At 39.1% G+C, this 23,839-nt stretch overlaps 1 protein-coding gene across 9 annotated transcripts in view; it reads right to left on the bottom strand.

Moving 5' to 3' along the window:
- Positions 1–14,790, bottom strand: part of LOC129730989 (uncharacterized) — a 260,098-nt gene extending 245,308 nt beyond the window's left edge. For all 9 annotated transcript variants that reach the window (XM_055690660.1, XM_055690661.1, XM_055690662.1 and 6 more), the window contains exon 1: positions 13,704–14,790. The gene's annotated coding sequence lies outside the window, so the exon portion shown is untranslated. The remainder of the gene's footprint in view (positions 1–13,703) is intronic.
- Positions 14,791–23,839: the final 9,049 nt, after the last annotated feature.

Genomic DNA, 23,839 nt, shown 5'->3' with positions numbered 1-23,839 from the left:
TTGACTGAGATTTGAAAGATTCGAACAATCAATTCGTAACACTGGCCAAACTATATTGCATGCGATAAGTTCAGGTGTAATTGAAGCAGACACAGTGAAGAAAGGGAAAATTCCCACCGTAACAAGACTCCACCAACTTTCTTTCGAATGCGTGTTTCTCATGCATCAAGTGAAAAATTAGTAAAATGATAGTCCAATAAGGAAAAAGGCTATCAGCTAATGAACAACTGGGTCAGTGCTGAACCACCGGCGCCATCGGTTCACCGGGATCAGACGCTGCTATTCGAAAAGTCGTCACTGATGCCGACAAACGAAAACAACTCAAAAGTACGGCCGCCATCACACGAATCAATCCAACCACACCTAGCAATTTCGCAATAATCGATAATAATCAACCATCTTTACGCACATTCCCCCTCTTGTCTGGAAAATGGAAATCAATTGCTTTCATTTCACGTCTCTTTTCATCATTCGGCACACTTCCTATGTATTGGACCGTTGTTGTTATTGTTGTTACTGAACTCCATCCATCGAACCAAGAAGCGCACGTCACGTTACCTCACGAGAGAGAAAGACAAATTTCGAACAAAAAAAAAGCAGCAGAAGGAAATCCACCATAATCGACAACATCGAGCGCCCCTATCTGCAGTAAATAGGCCACCAGTTTCAATTTCAGTGCGGTTTTCGTTTCTTTTTTTCAACTGCTTCGACGGATGTAATTTTCCGGCTATATCTCTACAATTTCTTATCTCAGCAGAGCCGGTGCAATATTTCTTCAGGAATGCTGCTACTTTCGCTGTTGACGATCCGGGAAGGTAAAACTTCGTCGACTATTTAGGATCACTTATGCCAAGCAGCAAAAAACCAAATTCTTCTGATGATAAGTGCACAAACATTTCGGATAACAACTTCCCTCCTTACGAGCTACAATGGCCATTTCACGTGTTGGCTCGCTTTTTTTCTCCTCCCAGCAATTGAATAAACAGACGAAAGACTACGACGGCAGCGATTCGACAAACGACGGATGTATGCGAATAGCAAACCGATGATAGCAGACGCAGAGCCTGTCGATCTCTATCAAACAATGGCGTCAAGCTAACGTTGATTGCTCTCTTGTTGGCGCTTGCACCGGCACTGTTATCAGTTCGCGTATGTTTGTTTGCTCAAACTCGAGTACTTTAAGCTGTTCGACACGTTCACAGGAGAGCAGAAATTAATTATTTTTATGAGTACCTCTCCATGTTGTAATCTAATGAAACGTTTCTGTAATTGAAAATGACTGGAATCCATACTGCCAATACCCGTACTTTCCACTGCAAACCATTAATCCCACCTGTCGTGTTAATATAACGGTTCCAGCACACGCTTCAGTGGTCACAATCCGATTAAACTCCCCGCAGGAAAGAAAATAACACATAACAATAACCTATCCGGCGCAATAGGGTCAGCAGAATTGATCACTCCATAGAGCCACTCATCAATCGAGCAGCACCTTGTACCATGACCGATGCGCCACTTCATAGATACTCACTTTTGCATCATCAACGGTAAATCATTGCAAATTGAAAAGCATTCTACACGTATTTGTGTGCGGCTTCCTCCTACACGGCCATCATCGGTCGTGTGGCGTCGCACTCGGTCTAAACTGCATTAGAGCAAATAAGCGCACTGGAAAATGTTGCTTTACGCGCCGGCACGCAGCAGCTTAGAAGTGCAGCGGAGTCAAGTACGAGTTGAAGGAAACCGGAAAAATGCATCAACAAACGTACCTACCGGTGGTGGTTATTTGCTGAACGACCTGTGCAGCGGCGATTGTCGGCGGTTTTTTTTTCCTCATTTCATTACTGACTACACAGTGTACCTACAACAGTACATATCAATTGTCGCGGCAGCTGCTATTGATAGTGCGAGTCGCACGTGCATAATAGCCACCGGCGGCTAGTGTGCAAAGTTGGACACCTTGCGCTTTTCCGCGGGGCACTTTTTACGGAGCCCCGCTACCGGTTGGAAATCGATCATTGGAAAAAGTTTTCATGTTTTCTTATGCTTGTGATATTTATATGAAAGGAATGTCTATAAATAACAGCTGCTACCAATATACATGCTAAGTGAAAAATGCAGTTCTGTTTGAGCTGCTAGAAAATACGTACAAAGTGACAGGTAAATTCCATTGAGTCACAAGTAAAATAACCGACGTTTGTACTTGAGACGTTTTATATAATTATAGTACTAGCTTAGTTATGAAACAGCAATCATGACGAATGATCCGGGATGACGAACAAATGCTTCAATTAAAACGTGATTTTGCTTCCTCTTAAGTGTTAGTTGAGCAAAGTGATAACACTGGCCGGTTGATCAGATAGTGTATTCGAAATATGGAATTAGTTTTTTTTTAATTTCCACCTGCATGATTTACTTTATTTCAACGTTTGATATGGAAGTACGTCTTATGACAACATAGGGGTACAAATTGAAAAACCGGAAACATCGAGAGCATCACGAAATTGTCAACCTTCAAATGTTGTCAGTTTCCTACGGATTTCGTTCATTCGTACAGCAATCGATTGGAATATTAGCTATGTGCCCACTAAAATTCGAAAAATTGTGTTTTTCTTTTGCACGCTAACTATCGTTATACTGAAAAACTAAAGCCTTGTTAAAAGCATTTAAAAGCATAACAAGGCTCTAGTTTTTTCAGCGTTACTTCCCCAGCACAGGTGACACTAAAATATACAAACGATTTGACTTTATAAACGATTTGTTGTTGCTGTTTTGTTCATTCAAGTGCACAACGACACGCCTATAACTCTCAGTAGTCATGTATTTTAGCTAGCATGCAGAAATTTAGTCTTCACAGTAAAACTGATCAATGCAGCAAGAGAATGGAAACTGGTTCAACTCACAGCAAACAGAGCAGCGGCCGTTCATTAGATCGTGTGTTGTAATGTGTGTTGTTTGCTTGCTTGCAGTGTGTGAGAAAATAATAACAGAACTAGAGTCATTGGCAAATGGTAATCAAAAATTACAATAAATTAAACAAACTTGCCATGGCTAGCGCCCAAAATTATTAAGTTAAGGGGTTATATACCTTTTTAGTTTTCAAAAAACCAAAAAAAAATTTATTGTATTATCTTCAAATACAACATCTTGAGAACATTTTCACAAATTTTCATAAAGATCTGAGCAATAGGAAGAAAGTTAGAGTGATTTGCAGCGCGCCTCGCCACGGCCGCATAAGCTAAACTTGAAACATTATAACACATTATAAACGCGATTATCTCGGAATAGTGTTTTCCGAAAAATGACTTTTCCGTGATCCTGATTTCGGGAAAACTACTGAACCGATTTTCTTTATCTTTTTTTTTTAAATTTTCGTCATTAAATTCGCCAGTCCTTGAACGATCGCTTTTTGAAACATACAGTTACAATTTGCCCTAAAAAAATTTTTAATGTAATTTTTAGCGCTCAAAACGTGCATTTTTTGGGAAAAACGTTCCCGTTTGCACTGAAAACAAAATACTCATAAAGGCGATCGTTCAAGGACCCGGCACACTTCTAAACTAATGAAATAATATGAGTTTTTTGATTTCGGTTGACCCGCTGAGTCTCTATCAGAATCACCGCAAGCCTCTGCAAAAAATAGCGTTTCGAGGAAACGGCCATTACTCCAGTAATAATTGGTATACCTCAAAATCAAACGGATTTTTTTGTTGTTGATAAACTGTACCTCCAGAAGAATACCCCTTTGATGCAATGAAAATGGTGCTATGCACTTAGAAATAGATTCAAACTTCCCTCATTTTTCTCGACCAAAAAGGTATATAACCCCTTAAAGCAATTATTTTTCTGCCCCTCGTCAAAACGTTATTACCAGTAACAAAAAAAGTTATGTTTTTAACTTGTAATTTGTATTTTAATCGTTGCTTTCAATTCAATTATCAAACGATTTTCTACAATTTGCAAGATTGAAGAATTCAAAATTGCTTCAATTGTGTTTGTGGCCCTGCGAAGGGCCGATAGTAATGTTTACTTGGCAGGAGGAACAAAACAATTTACTTTGAGCTGGTGTATTTCGTAAAAGCTGAATTTTAGCTTAAGTTTCGGACTCAGCGACTTGGCTAGCTCAGTTGACGAAAAACTAATGTACTTTGCGTACAACGTTATTGTGTATACCTTCAAACTGTACAGCACAGTCCGTCCCCTTTTACAAATTCTTTCATTTTACCGCTTGCGCCGCGCCGCCTAGTTGTTGCGTAAGTTCTCTCCGTTGGCATTTGAGACATTCACATGGGTTTTATCATCGTTACATCGCTCTTTCGTTCAATGAGCTGACAACCTGGAAGGAGCGACCGACTTAGCTCCGGACCTCACAAGTTCCTATCTCACGCCTCCACGAGTCACATGTTCACAATAGACTGCCAGCTGAAACATGGACACCAGCTGGTTGGCGTAGCCTGGGCAATGTTGTCAGTCCAGCAATAGCTAAGTGAGAAGAAGGTACCGCGATCATTGGCGTGCTAACCATATTCCGGTGGTAGAGGAAATGCTTCGCCAACCCGAGCGTCTGTCCACCAAGATGGTGCGGCTCAAAACAGCGTCTGTTCTCCATGTTAGGGGCGGCTGATCGATGTCCTGGTGTCAGTGTGGGACTCTAAACAGTGCTGACACGATGGTCCTCCGGCGAGACAGGAGGTTGGTACAGGCCTTACAAGCAAGCCGTAAAAGTCATCAGTACAGGAAGCAAACTATGTAAATTCGGACCGGAACAATCGGCATAAACCCAGGCAACGAAAACGGACTAACGATTGGAAACTCGGATCATGGAACTGCAAGTTTCTTAATTTTTTGGGAAGTACACGCATTCTTTCCGACTTATTGAGGGTCCGCAAGTTCGACATTGTAGCGCTGCTGGAGGTATGCTGGAAGGGAGTATCAGTGCATACGTACAAAGATGGTTATACCATCTACCAGAGCTGCGGTAACACACACGAGCTAGGCACAGCTTTTATTTTGATGGGGGAAATGCAGAAGCGCGTTATTGGGTGGTGGGCAATCGACAACAGAATGTGCAAGTTGACATTCCGACCCCTACGATAGGTGGAGTTAAGGATGCCATCAAGTAACTGGGAATCAGCTGGAAAAGATGGCATTGCAGCGGAGCTTATTAAACTGGGCTCGCATAGGTTGGCTTCCTGTCTGCACCAGCTGATAGTCAGGATCTGGGATACAGAACAGCTGCCGGAGGAGTGGAAGAAGGGAGTAATATGCCCAATATACAAGAAGGGCGACAAGTTGGAATGTGAGAACTATCGTCTTTCTCCGTCTCTCGCCGCTAGCAGGGAAGTTTGTTGGAAGTTATCAAATCGGTTTTGTGGGTGAGCGATCGAAAACGGACCAAATCTTCACGCTGCGGCAGATCCTCCAAAAGTGTTGCGAATACCAAGTCCCCGCGCATCATTTATTCATCGATTTTAAGGTCGCCTACGATACTATCGACCGTGTAGAGCTATGGAAAATCATGGACGAAAATGGTTTCGCTGCGAAACTAACAAAACTGATCAAAGTCACGATAGATGGTGTACAGTGCTGTGTAAAGATTTCGGGTGCGTTATCAAGCCCGTTTGAAACACGCAAGGGACTTCGACAAGGCGACGGTCTTTCTTGCCTCCTGTTCAACATTGCACTTAAAGGTGTGATGAAACGTGCGGCCTTTAACATGCGGGGCACGATCTTCAATAAATCCAGCCAGTTCATCTGCTTCGCTGACGACGTAGCCCTTGTCAGAAGAACGCTCCAGGCGCCTGCTGAACAGTACACCAAACTGAAACGTGAAGCAGAAAAGGTTGGATTGAAAGTGAATACGTCAAAGACCAAGTATCTGCTAGCAGGAGGAACCGAGCGCGATAAGGCTCGCATAGGCAGTTGCGTAACAATTGACGGAGACGAGTTCGAGATGGTTGACGAATTTTTATACCTCGGATCTTTGGTAACGTCAACAACTCTGCAAAAATGGTGTTCGTCTCGAATCCGGCCGGTACAAGACGTAGAGGTGCACAACGAGCTAAGTGGTTAGACCAAGTGGAGCAAGATCTTAGAAGTGTGGGATTCTCAAGAAACTGGAGACAAGCTGCTATGGACCAAGGACGTTGAGGTCACATTGTGACGCAGGTGAAATCCTGAGGGATGTTTCACCAGGAAAGCGAGCAAGCAACTTTTGTCCGTGGCAAAAGAGGCAAAGTCAAGAAAAAGACAAAGTTTCATTCATTTCATGCTGGACAACAATTGCCGGTAGGTCGAATTCATCTTCTGCAGCGTAACGGTCACTACTGCCCAGCCGAATATTCTGTTCTGCTTCCGAAAAGGGGGAAAAGGCACAATCTAATTAATTTCCAGCTTCGTAGAACCTAAAACCACCATTCTTTTAGGGACAACCACATATTTTCAATTGAAGCAGTGAAAATGAGCTTTTGCCTCTAATTAAAATTTTAAATTTGACTAATATTAAATTTTTTTGACGTGAAGTGCTAATATATGTAAACAAACAATAGATTTTTTTAATGAGAAAGGCCAGGTCACTGTGGAGGATAGTGTTGAAAATATTAAAAAATATTTTTGTCCGCTTGTCGTATGAAATTGTCCCATAGTATGATGGTACAACGAGAAATACGTGTAAAAAGGCGTATCCAAAATGTGACATGTAAAAATAAGAAACATTTTTCATAAAATCTCGAAAACGGCCACGGTTTTAAAAGTGTTAACTAAGTTTGTATTTATTTTAAGTTACAGGAAAAGTTGTTAAATTACATCATTTTCTATTATCAAAATGCTGTTTTCAAGATTCAATTCAAAATTATTTTTCATATCGAAAGAATAATTGCTGCTCAATCAATGTCACGGAAGACTTTTATCGAATTTGTTTTTTAAAATCAGCACTAAAAACTCTTAAATTATGATTAAATTATACTATGAAAATTCAATGAAAAGGTTTTTTCTTAGGCACAATTATTGTTAATTATATTTTTGTCAGAAATAATTGATGTTCTTAACATTCCACACCGGTGTTCTCTGAACTTTTATAACACCGGTCAACAACAGTTTTGCCATTGAGCTCTAACTGAATAGAAAAAGAAAGAAAACATCAAAGATAGAAGCACCTCAAATGACCGCAGAGTAAAAGCTCGCCGGGTTCGTCACTTCTACACTTACTTACTGAAAACATTCATTTAAGTCTTTGGAGACTTCACGTACTTCCGAGATGACTAGGGGCATCCGGGTCCGTGTAAGGGAGGGCTAAAAACCTTCGAAGAAACTGAATTGGAGGAATTCTTCGATGAGGATCCATGCTAAACGCAGGAACAGCTTGCCCCAGTATCAGGTGTTACTCACCAAACCAATTTCAAGCGATTGCATAACTTGTAAATTATTCAAAAATGATTTGAAGCCAAAGAACATCGAGCATCGTTTTTTTTTTTTGGTGAGCAACTCCTCTAGTGATAAAAAAAGAAGAGTTTTCTTCTTCGGGTAATGAAAAATGAATTCATTACAGCAACGTAAAGAAAAAAGGTATAGGGCCCGGTTATGTTTCTACGTCACCGGCTCAGCCGCTGCGAACGTTATGCTGTGTTTTTGGTGAAACCGGGTCTGTGTTATTTATTATGAGTTGTTGAAACTAAACGAAATCATCATCGAGGAACGGTATCAACTCCAGTTGATGTGATTCAGCCGAGCACTGTACGAAAAATGGCAACAATACAAGCACAGGTACGAAAAAGTAATTTTACTGCATGACGATGCTCTGTCTCATACTGCCACAGTCGTTAAAACAGTTAAATCGCTCAAATGATAAGTTATACCTCACCCGCCATATTTACCAGATGTTGCGCTGTCCGATTATTACTTTTTTCGATTGATGGTACATGGTGTGGTTGATCATCAGTTCCGCTCATATGAAGATATCGAAAAATGACTTGATTCGTGAATAGCCTTAACGAGCACGAGCACTTCTATTGTAACGGTATTCGTGCTTTGCCGGAGGGATGGAACAATTTGAATGATGTATAGGTACCTATTTTTTAAAATAACGTAGCATGTTAATAAAATAAAACAGAAGAAATTTAGTCGCGCACCTACACTGAGAATATTTTTTCGTTAGTCTCTGCACGCACATTTCGTAAACATGGAATTCGTAGATTGTACAGCACCTTTGCTGGATGTATAGAACATTCGTACTGCAATTACTGCATTTCTTGAACCTTTCGTTACGTATACGAATGGAGATCTGCAACCATTTTGACAGTTCTGACAAGAGTACCCTCATATTAAATACTCATTGAAGATATACCATATATTACATAGATTTAACGAAAACGTGTCCTAATCAAACTCTTTACCACACAAAAATAATTAATTTTTTGAATATGGTGTTATATGATTAGGTTACTCATTTAACAAATAGGATATGGTACTAATTTTAAGCAGCTTATGCAGTCTCTTGTATAATGGGAAGACATACTCGGAATGTGCAAAGTGAATTTCTAATATAAGTTTTCAGATTATAGAACTGATTTAGCAAACTTGAATAGTAATCAAATGAAGTTTCTAATCAAGAGACACTATTTCTATCACTCCGACCCTATTTTAAGCAATTTCTGTTTAGCAGGGGATTTTCTTCAGCATCCAAATGGTGCCTGAATGGCTACATTTTAGGTTGGTGTTTATTCGATTGACGTTCATCCAATGGTTATTCTGTGATAAACAGTGTTTTATACGATCGTATTGAAAACATCGAAATTTGTTAACAGTGTTTTGTTTTCTTAACACCGAAGTTCAGCATGGTAAACTGTTCGATTTGTGATTATGTTTCGAGAAGATTTGGCATTACCTTTGAAGTTTGAAACAAAGAACGTACATTTGTGGTGAATCATACCATTTCCATTACTTCATTTGATGGGATTGGAATATCGTTAAATTTTCACTGTCTGATAAGTTCAGACATCAACAAATAAATATGCAAGATCTGGGTTTTTGATCAGCTTAAATAAATAAACAAACGCAAACTTGAATAAATAGAAGACAACAAGCAATTTTTGTCTGTGCTTGCTTCCTTTTTTTTCTTTTTTAACCATTGACAGTTGCAGTCCATGGATAGTCTCAGGTCGATTTTATAAGCGCCAATAAACTCAGTTAGTCCATCATAAAAACTACAGTTGTTCCTTATGGAGAAAATTTAAGTTATTACAATTGCAATAATTAAAAAAACAAGCAAACTAGCGATAAAAAACAACACAAAAAGTGGCATCATCAAAGTATTACTGCAATTATTACAAAACATCTTCTGGTACTCTTTCTTTTCGCACGACATTTATTAATTTGCTGTCTTCTATTGCATACGAATTTTCATTAGAAATCATTGAACAAACGTATTAATCTTGCACGAATAGAAACACAATTGGAGTTGAATGAATTTTAGTGTACCTCGTAACCAATACCTAGTCTTCGTTAACGAAGCAATTGCTGTTCAATTGTAACTTAGGAGTCCTTTTGCCGCGACTGGCGACATCAAACAATTTGTTGAGCTATAAAACGCTTTCCCGCAGGTTTTCTTTTGTTCATGCATCGGTGGAATTATCTCGAATACGAATAACTTTCTCGAAAGCAAAATTGTGATCTGCTTTTTACACTACAAGGCTAGTACAAAAAGTACGATTTTTTCAAGACGACTCTCTTATTTTCCGTGGCGTAGCGTGACCGGGTGACACCCGGGGCGGAAAAGTTTGGTGTCACCCCTTTCTCTCTCTGGGTGTCACCCCCTCCAGGTTGCAGTGGAACCATTTTGTTATCTAAAATTGTGAGAGTTAGCACGTTCGTTTTCAATTGTACTAAATCTGCCCATTTTTGAAAAAATTGTTGATATTATACTCTTAAAAGCAAATTTATATAATTTTCAAACGTTTCACTGCGACTTCCACCTAATTGATAGTTAATCTCACGAATATCACCATTTTGAAGGTGACAAATATGAAAATTTTTTCTCATGGGTGTCACCCCTTAGAGGGTGACACCCGGGGCGGACAGCCCCGCCGCCCCCACCACGCTACGCCAGTGCTTATTTTAGACGAACTGGTTATCAATACACCTTAACCGGGTCGCGCAGTTTCACGTGAGATTCTCACAGAAAGTAAACACTGATATGATTAAGTCCAACGCAGACTGATAATCTAGCGAAAGGATTAGTAAACAGTTCGATATTTTCCTCGCAACGTCGAAGCAAACAAGCTCAACTTGTGGAATTCGCCCGGGGTATAAAAATCAAAATTCACTACCATGTTTGGCTCATTTCAAGATGGCTTGACAAAGTATTTTTTTTTTAATTCTTTTAGCACCAATATTTAGTGGTTAATTTGTGGTTTCGAAATCCAATTTGTGGTAATTTGTGGTTGAGTAATTTCTGAGAAATTTTCAGAAAACTGAGTCAAGCCATCTCTGAAAATGATTTCGCTTCAAATGAATCGGACAACGATGATATATACATCAATCGAAAGCTCTTAATTTGTGGTTCACGAAAATGTAGTTTTTGTAGGCATACTTCATATTAAAATAATTAAAAAACTATAATTTAAATTTTTGAACATTGTTTACCTCTTGTTGTCAACACCGACCGTACGCGGCGTTGGATGAGCATAGTACTGGCACCTGCCGATGTTAGTGCTAGTGGGTTATCTAAAACATATCGACAGTCGTTCATATATATGACATACAGTTGTCGCTGCCGTTGAAAACTTTTTTGTTTTATTATTCAGGGGGTAGTTGTAGTAGCATATCCCTGAGACGAGAAAATATCAAATTTTAATTCTAGTCAGGACTCACACCTTTGGGCATTTACCATGCGTTTCAACCGTTTCCTACAGTTCTTAGGCCCATTCCCGACCTTCAGGCATCATTCCGGTTTCTAAAATACCCAACAGTCGAATACAGTTGCGTAGTTGGTTACCAAAATATTATTATATTTATCGAAACAAAAAATTGTTCTATATTTTTATCAGGCTGTAATTTATTCCAAGAGCTAAAACGTATGTGCTAATAGATTTGAACATATAATAGATTTTGTATGAGAAAGACCAGATCACACCCCTAGGTGTATTAACTTATTTTGGGGAAATTTACGTAAAACACACGGAGGCTTGTCAACTACAAATATCTGCTAATTGATCAACATTTGCATTTCGCAGCAAATCTGCACATATAGTATCCCTGCTGTTTACATGGGCCGTTCCTAAACCACGTGGTCATATTTTGATCACTTTTTATACCCCCCGTACCCCTCCGTGGTCTTTCGTGGTCTTTTGGCTAACCCCCCCCCCTCCTTCCGACTTTAACCACGTGGTCTTTTCATTTGTCAACTGCCAAAAATAGCTTAAATTTTTTACATTTACGATATTAAACTTTCAGTACCTACATTCTATATTTCTTAAATGCAAAAGCTTCATTCTTGACTTGGTGGCAACAATAAATTATAAGTCAGGAAAAAAGACCACGTGGTCATTTCGTTAACCCCCCACCCCCGTGCGTGGTCTTTCGTGGTCTTTTGACAAACCCCCCCGTCCCCCTCTTTATGACCACGTGGTTTAGGAACGGCCCCTACATACTGTTTCTCCTAGAAATACTGAAGAGATTCGCGGTGAAAAAAATCGCCAATTCGGCAACTGGGTTTCATATGTCAGAGGTGCCAGATCTCTTCTCAAAGCGCAATGTTGACTAACATTCGACTTGTATAATCGGTGGTGACGATGAAAGTCCTTAAGAATAGTGAAGTGATTCGCAAAAACTGTTAAGGTGATATATTTTATGTTTTTGTTTAATTTTATACACCTTCACTTATTTTGTTACCTATACACAAGGTTTGTTGAACTCCGGGTAAAAATCATTCACAGCATTCTTAATTCATTCATTGGCAATAGAACAAAAAATCGTATAGAAATAAACACGTTCTTTTTTGTACCTGATTGCAATACCTCTCAATGTGGTGTTACCTTTCTTGTTCGTTTGGCTCCAATTTTGACGGTTCGTTTGGCTCACCGCATATCTCTCCCTCTGAGTATCTCTAGTTTCACCATACTCATCGCTACACGAAAGCTTTCTGAGAAAAAATCATATGTTTTATGTTACTCGAACAATACGCACTACACGAAAATGACGAATTGGAAAACGTTACGTGCAGATGGCGCAGGTAGATGATAGAATTCAAACAAAGATTTACCGGTTTCCGATATGCTATAGATCTCTTAGCTCTTGATGGTCTACCAGCGCCGCGTACGGTCGGTGTTGACAACAAGAGGTAAACAATGTTCAAAGATTTAAATAATAGTTTTTTAATTATTTTATTATGAAGTATGCCTACAAAAACTACATTTTCGTGAACCACAAATTAAGAGCTTTCGATTGATGTATATATCATCGTTGTCCGATTCATTTGAAGCGAAATCATTTTCAGAGATGGCTTGACTCAGTTTTCAGAAAGTTTCTCAGAAATGACTCAACCACAAATTACCACAAATTGGATTTCGATTTCCACAAATTAACCACTAAATATTGGTGCTAAAAGAATTAAAAAAAAAATACTTTGTCAAGCCATCTTGAAATGAGCCATGTTTGCGCTAAATTTATGGCCCACCCTTGTGGCACTCATGTTGACTCATGCATGCCATTTCACACTTAACTGTTAATTTATTCCGAATTCATCCCAGCCGAGCTGGCACTCCACCAGGTATATTCACCTCACATGCGTCCGCCGCGAGTGAATCAGATTCCAGTCCAACGATAAATCTGACTTCGAGACTCGACTGGTAAAGGGAGCAGTGCAGTTTAATTTTCAGATTGAAAAGCTTTGTTATACGTTTGGAGCATGGATCCTCAGAGCTGCACGTTGCAACGGTGGAGAAATCCTATTTGATGCATTTGGTGTAGATGGAAGCCCCCCTTCTCTCATAAAAAAACGAAAGAAAATGCACAATCGACGAGATCAGAATGCATGACTCTCACAAAAGCGAGAAGCGGTTTATTGTGTTGAAGTGGCAAGTGATGAATGAAGTTCGACTAACAAAGCAAAGCGGTACCGTTGAATGTCTGATGCGTACCGCAACATAGAAAGTATTTAGAACGTTATTTTCACATGATAGCGCAATGAACAAACGACCCAGCAGAAACAATCCTCGTCGAGCTGTTTTTGGACTTCCTTCCAAGAGAGAAGTGGTATCCAAAGACACAATCGCAACCATGATTTGTGGACAGAAATGTGGGGAACTCGGTCGATGTTGTAATTTACAGCGCTGTTTTGCGCTAATTTATGTCATTGCAGAAGGGGAGCAAGTTTGGGTGATGCATTGTGATTAAATCGCTTCGAAATGCTTTACTGCTTATTGTAACCGGATTTTTGTGGTTGAGCTCAAATGTTGATCTAAAGCTAGTACATATGAGACAATTTGTGATCTTACGCAGAATGATTAAAATATATAGCAATAAACTTGCAGAAATAGTAAAAATTGTTAGCAATTTCTAGACTATTGAAATGATCCTAGCGAAAGTATTATTTCTATGCAACATAAACCTAACCAACTCCGTTAAAAATTAGGTTCGATTTTCAACCGTAGTTACGGACGCTCGTAAAAGGAGCGAAACAAAGTTACCAGTGTGTGAAACCCTCTTACCTTCAGAACCCCGCACTCTGGAACGCTCCTTCGCCAGCAACCGCGTCACCAAAGCCAGCAAGAAGTGTAGTCGGTCTTTAGGTTTCTGTTTTCTACCAAGCAAGTAAACCCGGCCAAGATCGCACCTTGGCGATCGTAGAAGCAGAAACAGAAGATTCCACAACTTGTTCTGCTCCGTTCATTCGCTAACCGTGCCACCGTTTGCTGTCGGTTTTTATGTTGCTGCTATGCTGGCAGCGGGATGCAGTCAACTTCTTGACGAATAATGTTATTGTTGATGATGATGCTGCTGGTAGTGGTGATGATAGCTTTCCGTAGGATGTTAGGGACCGGCTTACTTCTTCACTCGAATCGCTGGATCGGAACGCAACTCCAGATTTGCCCCCTACTATACGTATATAGGGAACCTATCTGTATGTATGTATGTCTGGACTTGGTAAGGTAAAAAACACAACGTTTGTGTTTTCTGTTCGGTTTGTAGCGCACACTCAGGGAATCTTTGCACTCCCAGCAACAAGGCAGAACAGCTTCTTCTTTTGTGTGTAAGCTGTTATTAAGCAGCACTTAAACGTTTTTTCACTTCTTTCTTGAAAAATTTAACTTATAATTGTAATATCACGAGTAGTGGCTCTTGGGCGGTGGTTACACTCCTTTTCATGAGACGGCACACACAAACACTCAAGCAACCACTGCACCCTATTGGTAAACCGAAGCACAGCCAAAAAAAATCGAAGATCTCTTTCACTGGTTTCCTTTCGATCCGCACTGGATTTTCTTTCGATGAGATTGTTATCTCATAAGACACGTTATATCGAAATAAAACTTTTCGAAGTACACAAATAAATATACGAATTTCTCATTCGGCTAAGAACTGGTTTTAGAGCACCGCACGATTCACGAGAACGCGGTACGAATGCCACCGCTGCAGGAATGCAGTTAATCTTTTGCATCTACTGTGCAGTAAAACTTTGCAGCTCAACCGATATTTCAACTCAATGCAGGGGAAGAATAAGCAAAGCACTCTCGTCAGTTAGCACCTCTAACGCACGGGGAAACGATTCAAGACATCGCAACGCTTTCAGTCTAAGCTCGCAACTGACTGATCGAGTTCAGTCAGGCTGCAAAGTGGCTCGAGTCTCCTCTTTCACCTATATTACCGCTGCTGTGGATATAACTGCTGGCTGTCAGTTGGTTGGTAGTGGTAGTGCTGGTGGTGGTGATGACGGTGGTACACCGTTGAGTTGTTTATCACCTTCTCTTGCCGCTGCTTGCGTCTCAGGCTACTGACATACTGAGGCGTCAAATGAAGCGAAGCGTTGAGCGTTTGAGAAGTGGAATAAACAGAAGCGTTGAGTGAAGCTTCCTATGACATACTGGAGCGACTGGAGCGAGCGATGCAAATGCGTTGTGTTGTCATATTCCTAGATTCCAGCAGCGGTTTCGTTTAAAGAAAATATGAATTCTTCTATTGAAGATTTGTTTGCTGCTTCAAGCACAGTAAATCACTAAAAAAGTAAACATAGAGATTTTTTTATGAAGTAAAATAATATTTCTGAAGTCAGTTGCGCTACAGACGTAGAAAAAAATATAAGTAATTATTCTAAATTTTAAACCCGCTGACCCCAAGTAACGTTCAACTAGTTTATGATATCTGTTCAGTATGTTAGGCATGCAATATCAATCAAAAATACCAGTGTTATTTTCCTGACGACCTGAAAATTTTTCCCGATATTTTCTATATTTAAGACCAAAATAAAACGAATAAAAAGCACCTGGCGATATCAGGTTTAGTCTGGACATGGTATTACTGAACAAACATTTTTCATACATTTTAACATTTTGTTAACCGAAAATGTATTCTATTTGCTTTTTTTCAATTACCAAACCAAAACAAAGCAAATGTAAAGCACCTCGCGATGAAAGATTTTGTCTGAACAAGGTATTACCGCGTAAGTATACGCGCGTCAAAACACTACTCGTTCTGTTTCGCCGCCTCTACCGACGCGTCGTTGCCGCTTGAGTATGACCGGTTTGAGCGTTTTATATAGACGTTCGAAGAAGTAGCTCGGACGCTTTTGCGACGCTTCTTGCTTCGCTTCATTTGACGCCTCAGTATGTCAATAGCCTCAGAGTGCAACGGTGTTAGTGGGTTTATCTTCTGAAATGAACTTCCAGTTCATTCCGAAGGGTTGTTTCGTAGGGGTGTTCATTAAACTAGTGCGAGAATTGATTTATTAACATCTCAAGATAAACAGATAATGTCGAATTTGAAAACAATATCTTTGAATTCAATGGGTAAAATAAACCAAATTACAAATTAAATGTTTTCGGACAGAGATCTGAGAAGCCATTGGCTGTGGGCTTATCACAAATACCCTAATTTTGTTTACTAAATGAAAATTACTGTATAGTTTAATTTCAATACGCCGTGCTAAAGAATCATCGTTTGAATTTAATGAAACATCAAATCATCAGTGAGCTCAGTTAACTTCTGCTGCTTGTTTAATAACCTAACATGGGAAAACCAAAACGAAATTTTTTGACGTAAAACTACATTTTTCTTTAGCCTGCCACATAGGGATGTAAATAGGTAAACTAATAACGAAAAGGGGACGAAAATTGTCCCTTTTCAAATGCTTATAAATCGGTTTGTTTTCAACTGATTTCCTTCATTCTTGCAGCAATTGGTAGGAAAATTATACACGCATCCACTCAAATGTAGAAAAGTGTTGATTGATAATGCGAACTATTTTACTATTGTCAAGCCTTGTTGAAACGAAAATTACGTTCTCTGATTGGTCGCTTGCTGCCTTTCCCTAAAAAGGTCGACAGAATAGTATAACTAGTTATCCGCATCGTAGCGAATTGCGAAAGTAGCAGCAGTGTGTTGCGCCAGTAAACAAATCACATCACGTATCTGAGCAGCAGCGAGGTAGCACCAAACGTCTCGATTTGCCAGTTAAGGGCTTTGGTCGTCTTCCCGCAATAAAGTTTTGCTTTATCTTGGCAGCAACACATTCTGTGCTGAATCCAAGAAAACACAATATGTCGCGGCCGTCTTATTTACTGAATGCGAAAACAGCTTTTACAGATTTTGCACAGCAAAATGCCTTTCTCAAGGCAAATAACAAGTAATTGAAGGTTAATAATTTTTTGGCAGTAACACAAGCATTATGTGCTGGATCCTAACAATCAAATTCTGTCGCGGTTAAAACATTTACTTTATTTATTTATCTAATCCCCCCCAACTGTTGGGGCAGCTCAAAGGCTGCCGATTTTGAACAAAAAACTGCCCAGTCCTGTTAGACCGCCTTAACAAAGGTTATTAATTCGACTTTACAGGAGTGAATTGAAGTCGATTCAATCAATCAGTATGAACGGAATTTCGTCGTCTCCCAGCTGCTTAGTTGCAACATGATGCAACACGCAATAGCGAGCAACCGAAATCGCTTGATGTTACAAACCGCAATAAGATACGGGTTGAAATCGTTGCGTGTGTGAGAGCACCATCGGTGTTTATTGGCTGGATACAAAAATCCAATGCGAATTGTGGAATAATTCGTCTAAAGAACATTAGAGAATGGTAAAACTGAACAGAAAGGGGTGGCCTATTTCGAAGCACCCTTCGGTTATAAAAGAGTGTTTCTGGTAAAACTAGCTACAATATTTAGGCGAAAGGCGATGGACAGTCTTCACAACATTAATTGAGAGTAGCGGCAGCAGTAGCAGTTGCAGCGGGTTGCGCAAGTAGCTGGCTTTCCGACAATGTATTTGTTGATAGTCTGCATAGTTCTACGTTAGTTATGCGGTCGTGTCTTGAATACAACCTCCTACTTTTAAATACTTGGAACACTACGCATCCGCATACTTAAAAGCTGAACATCCGCATGAAAATTGACATCTGCATCCGCATTCCTATCATGCATTACAAAATTTCATGCAGATGTTGTAAATGCGGATATGAAAAAACGCTTCAAAATTTTTTTTAGTAGAATCGTGGCACAGAAAACCACTCTCAAAGTCTTTCAACGAATCAAAGCAATAGATCAAGTCAAAGCCAGGAACACATGGCTTCGAGCCATTTGAATTTGAAAATGCAGTCAAACTGATGTTGATTAGCCCGTAAAGACCCGGGACGGAACTTGTTTTTTGAAAATGCTCGTTCTCAGCACTGGAACGGCTGATTTGGGAAAACTTGGAATTTTATTCAAGGGGAATGGTAGCTGTAAGTTTTGGCAAAGATGCAACCCCTCTGGACCCCTCCCCATTTTTGTGAGACGCAAATATGTCTGTGTTTTTTTTCTTATTTTTCAAACAGATTGAGCAAACAATGGGAATTTTAATACGTATCAATTGCTCCATGTATCAAATCATGTCAATATGTGTATGAAATAGGGTATGTAAGAGTGAATTTTGTAGTTTCCAAATTGTTTCAGTACAAAATCACAACACTATGTATTTTTATAAAAATTCAAACAACAAAACCGTTCTTCAAATTATAAGCTCTACATGTTTGCGGTAAGGTTTACTAACCCATGCGCGATGAAATATTTATTTAAGCATGCAAACATTTTGAGAAAAACCAGTTTAAATTCACCAAAGTACGTATTTTCATGGAAACTTGATTTTCTCAGTTTCTACTGAATCCAAAGATGATGAAAGATTTTTTCTAGCATGCACAGGTTTAGAGAAAATCACGTTTTCATAAGAACTCTTACTTTAGTGAATTCAAACTTGTTTTTCTCTAAATCTGTGCATGGTAGAATAAATTTTTCAGCATCTTTGGATTCAGAAGACGTTACTCTAAAAATATAGAGCTTAAAAATTGAAGAACCAAGTTGAAACCTACTGTGGGAGACTGAGAAAATCAGGTTTCCATGAAAATATGTACTTTAGTGAATTTCAACTCGTTTTTCTCAAAATATTTGCATGCCAAAATAAATATTTCATCGCGTATTGATTCAGGAGACCTCACTTCAAAAATGTATAGCTTGAAATTTGAAGAACGATTTTCTTATTTGATTTTTTATGAAAATATGTAGTTTTGTGATTTTGTACTGAAATAATTTAGAAACTCCAAAATTCACTCTTACTTACCATTTTTCATCTACCTGACATGATTTGATACATGTAGCAATTGATACATAAGAAAATTCCCAGTGTTTGCTCAATCTGTTTAAAAAATTAGAAAGAAAAAACACAGACATATTTGCGTCTCACGAGAACGGTGAGGGCTCCAGAGGGGTGGCATTTTAACCAAAACTTAGAGCAACTATTTTCCTTGAATAAAATTCCAAGTTTTCCCAAATCGACCGTTCCAGTGCTGAGAACGAGCATTTTCAAAAAGTTTAATTTTCTGAGCATGAGTGTGGCCTATGTCATCGGATGTAGGAAATTTTCCTGAGTTCCGGCAGCATGTCAACCCTGCTTATTTTTTGGATGGATTTGTCAATGGGTTACCTGATAGAAAAGCTCATTTGCATCATTGGCATAGATGACAAAACCGTTTCTGAAGCGAATGGTTCATCAAGGTCCAGAGTCGACTAAAAACTCATCGAGAAATGACTGTTTTTCATCCGGAAGTCCTCAGAGGAACCTGTAGTATGGGAGATTTAAATTTTCGCATAAAATATAGCGTGTTACACCTCTATCTTCAGGATTTTTTATCAGGAAACTTTCAGAAGACATATTTTTGAATATAGGCTATATTTGCCACTTCCGGAACAACTTGGATGCCTCGAAGGAACCCATAGTGGGAGAATTTACATTTCTGCATCAAACTCATTTTATTCAAAAATTCTTTCTTTTCGTCTTTTGAAAGATTCCTGATGAAATATCCTGACAGACTTCCGGACGAAAAACAGCCATTTCTCGATGAGCTCTTGGCCGATTCTGGATCTTGATGAACCATTCGCTTCAGAAATGATTTTGTCATCTATGCCAATGATGTAAATAAATAAACCTTTTTATTAGATAACCCATTACCAAATCCATCCACAAATTAGCAGGTTTGACATGCCTACAACTTAAGCACAGGAAGAACAGGATGGTATAGTGTAGAATCGTGCACTAATTTTTAATCGATAGGTGAAGTATTAACCAAACTTTCAATAAAACGATTGGCATATCTCTCCAATCAAACCAGCTAGAAAATTACCTAAAGATCAATTGGAAAAGTTGCGGCTATCCAATCGCGAACTCATTTTCTACTTTAAACCGGATAGAACTCTCATAAAGGCAACAATTGTAGCTTAGTAATAACCATTACTTATGCTCTTTCAAATACATTTAATTGTTTTGGAAAAGGCCGATTACTACAATTGCAATTTTCATTCGATTATCGCATAAATGCTTCATTGTCAGATAGCGCGCGATATCCGCTCTCACATAACAAATTTTTCGAACTTTGTGGAACGGTATAACTGAAAAAAGAGGCGTGACTTAATTATTTCCAGTTATACCATTCTACAACGTTCGAAAAATTTTGTTTCGTATGTCGTAATACTAATGTACGAAAAATACATTTCATTCATTCTGGCTCAAAGCGATCTTTTGATAAGCCCCGCCTTTTTCAGTTCCTACAGATTTTCTCAGTTTCGTAACACGGATGTACAACAATAATTTCTTGTGGACATTCTGTCGAGCCGGACGGATAGAGCTCTCATAAAGGCAATGAAATAGTATGTATTGTGTCGTGTTGCGCGGCTTGGAAGGAGAAAATGTTCCCGTTCCCGTGTTGAATGGAAGCAGATTGCTGCGTGTTTGATATTGTCCGATGATTCTAGTTCTCCCGTTTTCTTTAGTAGAATGGCCTGGCATTTCCAACAATTCTGCAGCTACCGAAAACTCCATAACAGCCGTCAGATAGACAGGGGCTTAAATATCAACGCGTCCAGTGCGATCAGCCAGAAATTGAAACCTGGCTTTTCTTTCTTCGTCACGATCAGCATCCAACGTTCGTGTGGTATCGATACAGTCATGGAATGAATTACACATAAAACACAAAGCGCGCATTCGTAGTCAACGAGGTATATTCTGTCGACCTTGTTAGGGAAAGAAGCATTGTGCGACCAATCAGAGGTCGAAATTTGAAATTGGACAATTTTCGTGACGCTCTCGATGTTTTTGGTTTTCGTAATTGGATCCCTGTAATAAAATTGGTCCCCTGTATATGTTGCCGTGAGACGTAATTCTACGTCAAATTGACCATTATTTCAAATGACAATAACAATTTGAAAACCTACTCAAATTCAATAAAAATTGGAAAACGAAGTTCTCGAGTGAAACTCTTGAAGATTTTATTATTTATTTGAAAAAAATAGACATCGCGATTTTTGGGTATTCGTTTCACGAGTTCTGACCCATATGTGAGATGCAAAATAAACTTTCTTCGAAAAATTGTTTTCTTCGTTATAGCAGACAATATTGTAGAGCATTGAAAAATTGTAGAAAATCACTAGAAAAATTATATTGAAAACAATAGGTTTGAAGAGATGATCTATAGAAAACTGCAAAATGGTAAGTATGATGTCTTCAACGAAAATGTTTCTTTTGAAGTGTGCTATAACTTTTCCAAACAAAGTGGATTTTTCTATTCCAAAATGGAAGAAGTAAAGTTCGTTTCGTACTGTTAAGTGAATTAATCAAAAAATTGCAACTTCTATAACCTGGAGAATAAGTAAAGGAACAACTTTACTAAAGACATTGTGGCTCTATTTTTTTTTTTTTTGTAATTCAAATATCTCATCATTACATCACACCGAATATCAGAAACCTTTAATCAACAGTCATCATTTTTGAAAATTATTCATTGATGTATTTAGAAAACATTCTAGACACAATGTTACCCGGAACATCCCTAGCTCCGCATTCAGCACACCTGTGGAGTACCTGAAACTAACGTCATCCATCAACACATTTGATGTTCACGCCGTACATTCATACAAAGCAGCCTAAACACTGAACATACTCCACGCTGTGTGAAACGCCGGCGCAACACTTGAGTGAACACAACAAACAAACTACCGTAAATAAGTGCACATACTACAGCTTTGGGACGTTCTTATGCCGTCACACAGGGCTCTGACATCGGATGCTCGCACGGCTTCTGATGTTTTATTTATGACTTAGTTATTTTTGTATTGTTGTTACAACTATTCCGTTGCTCGGTGATACCTCGATTGCCACTCTAGTGAGAAGCTCTATATCGGCTTGCCTGCCTGCCTGCCTGAGGAGGAGAGCACCGAAACTAGTGAGTGAACGGTCGATCGACCGACATGCGATGGCAATCTTTCGGAGAACTGTGGTTACCTGTACGAATCGCCACGCCGGTGACTCGGCTTAAACGGAACGTATACTACCACCAGCCGCGGCACTAATGTATGCGCGCTACGGTTCACTGAATCTCTTGCGGCGTACCGCGAGATGAATGAACTGTGGGTGGAGTTCATTGGAGATGTCTTCAAACTGTGTTGTTTTTTGTTATCGCGAACAGTTATCAATCACTGATGCTTATCTACCGAACAGCTGATAAAGTGCAAGGGTGTAACATTATCACCGCTGCAATGGTACTGGACATGTTTTGAAAATGTTGTACAACAGCGCCGTTATCAACCAGGATAGAGTTAAGCTCATGATTGATTTGTGCTGAACCACAAATTAGAACGACCCTTTTTTGATATTGTTTTCTCAGTAGACAATCCTTGAATGATGCCTAATTGATTCAATTTTTTAGACTTTTAGCTGTTTGTTTTATCATTTTATATTAGAACGAAATCTTCAATTGAGTCGCAATAATAGCATATTTGATCGCCCGTATATCGCTCGCGAATAATCTATATCAGGTAAAATTGCACAGAGAATCGTCAAACCATTCTCAGTGTGCAATGCGGATATCAAATGAGGGATGGATTTAAGGCAGTGGCAGGAATGGATAACGAAAAATATAGCGCCGTTAATTGCTAATTCATGAAGCGAAAAACTAGCGTCACGAATTAATGAACGCTAATTACTTACCGTAAATTTACTCTTACTAAATAGCAACAGCCGACAGTTACTGCAGATAAATATATCTTCAATGCAATGATTTCATATTTTACTATGCGAATTCAAACTGAAATAAGTTTGGTGCTAATCGTGACTCACTAAACTAACTACTAACTGACTAAAATCGAAGCAATTTTCTGGAGACATCACCTAATAGTTCAGAATCCTGTATGCACTCGTCACCCAAATGGGACTTACCAGACAATTGACACACTTTTTTAACTAAGGTGCTTATTACGGGAGTCACTTCACGGTGAAATCAGAGTGAAGTGAACAAAATCCTATTACGGGACTCACGTAAGTGAGAAAAACGTCGCAAAGTGACATCTGCCGCGGAATCTGGGTTATTATGAGTGTCATATCAGTGAAGTGAGAACGGAAAAAGCGACGATTCGCGTGGAATTATTTCACGACAATTTTGAACGGTGAAATGAATCCACGAAGATGCCATAAGTCTTAAAGTTGATTGATTAGTGATCTAATGGTAAATATTGGATTTATTCTTCAGTAACGAAACGAATCAGAATTTGATCCGTGCCTTAAAGCGGTCAAATTTTCATTTTTTGTCCGATGAAAAAAATGCATACTAGTTCAGGAAATTTTCTATACCGAAAAAACATTTTTTTTGATGCCGAATGTTTTAGAAATGCAGAACACGTCAAGATCTGGTGTTAAAAAACGGAATAAACGACTTTCTGGGACTTAGAGATTTTTGAGCTGGGAAACAATCTCATTCCACTTGTCCTATTCTCAATTTCACTTCACTGTCAATCTCACTCCACGGAGGTGATTTTTGTCACCTCACTCGAGGTGTAATCGGGAATAGGTCTAAAAAAGTGAAGTGAGCGTGAGAGTGAAATATATTTCACCGTGAAGTGACTCCCGTAATAAGCACCTAAATGAATATTCTGCCCGCCATTTCATCCGTAACATTTGACCATGGTTTGAAGCAAATGGTGCACACTATCAACAGTCCTTGTAATTTTTTCTTTCTACCGTTTCACTGCAAATTTGGCGATTAAGCTTTAAGCGTTTATCGTTTCGAAGGCCTAACGGCTCTGACGACCATTTAAAAGATGACCGAAATCACT

The sequence above is a fragment of the Wyeomyia smithii genome, chromosome 3 (assembly GCF_029784165.1).
Source record: "Wyeomyia smithii strain HCP4-BCI-WySm-NY-G18 chromosome 3, ASM2978416v1, whole genome shotgun sequence".
Taxonomy (NCBI): Eukaryota; Metazoa; Arthropoda; class Insecta; order Diptera; family Culicidae; genus Wyeomyia; species Wyeomyia smithii.
Note: the sequence above shows the minus strand (reverse complement) of the source record. Positions and strands in the feature narration are given on the sequence as shown.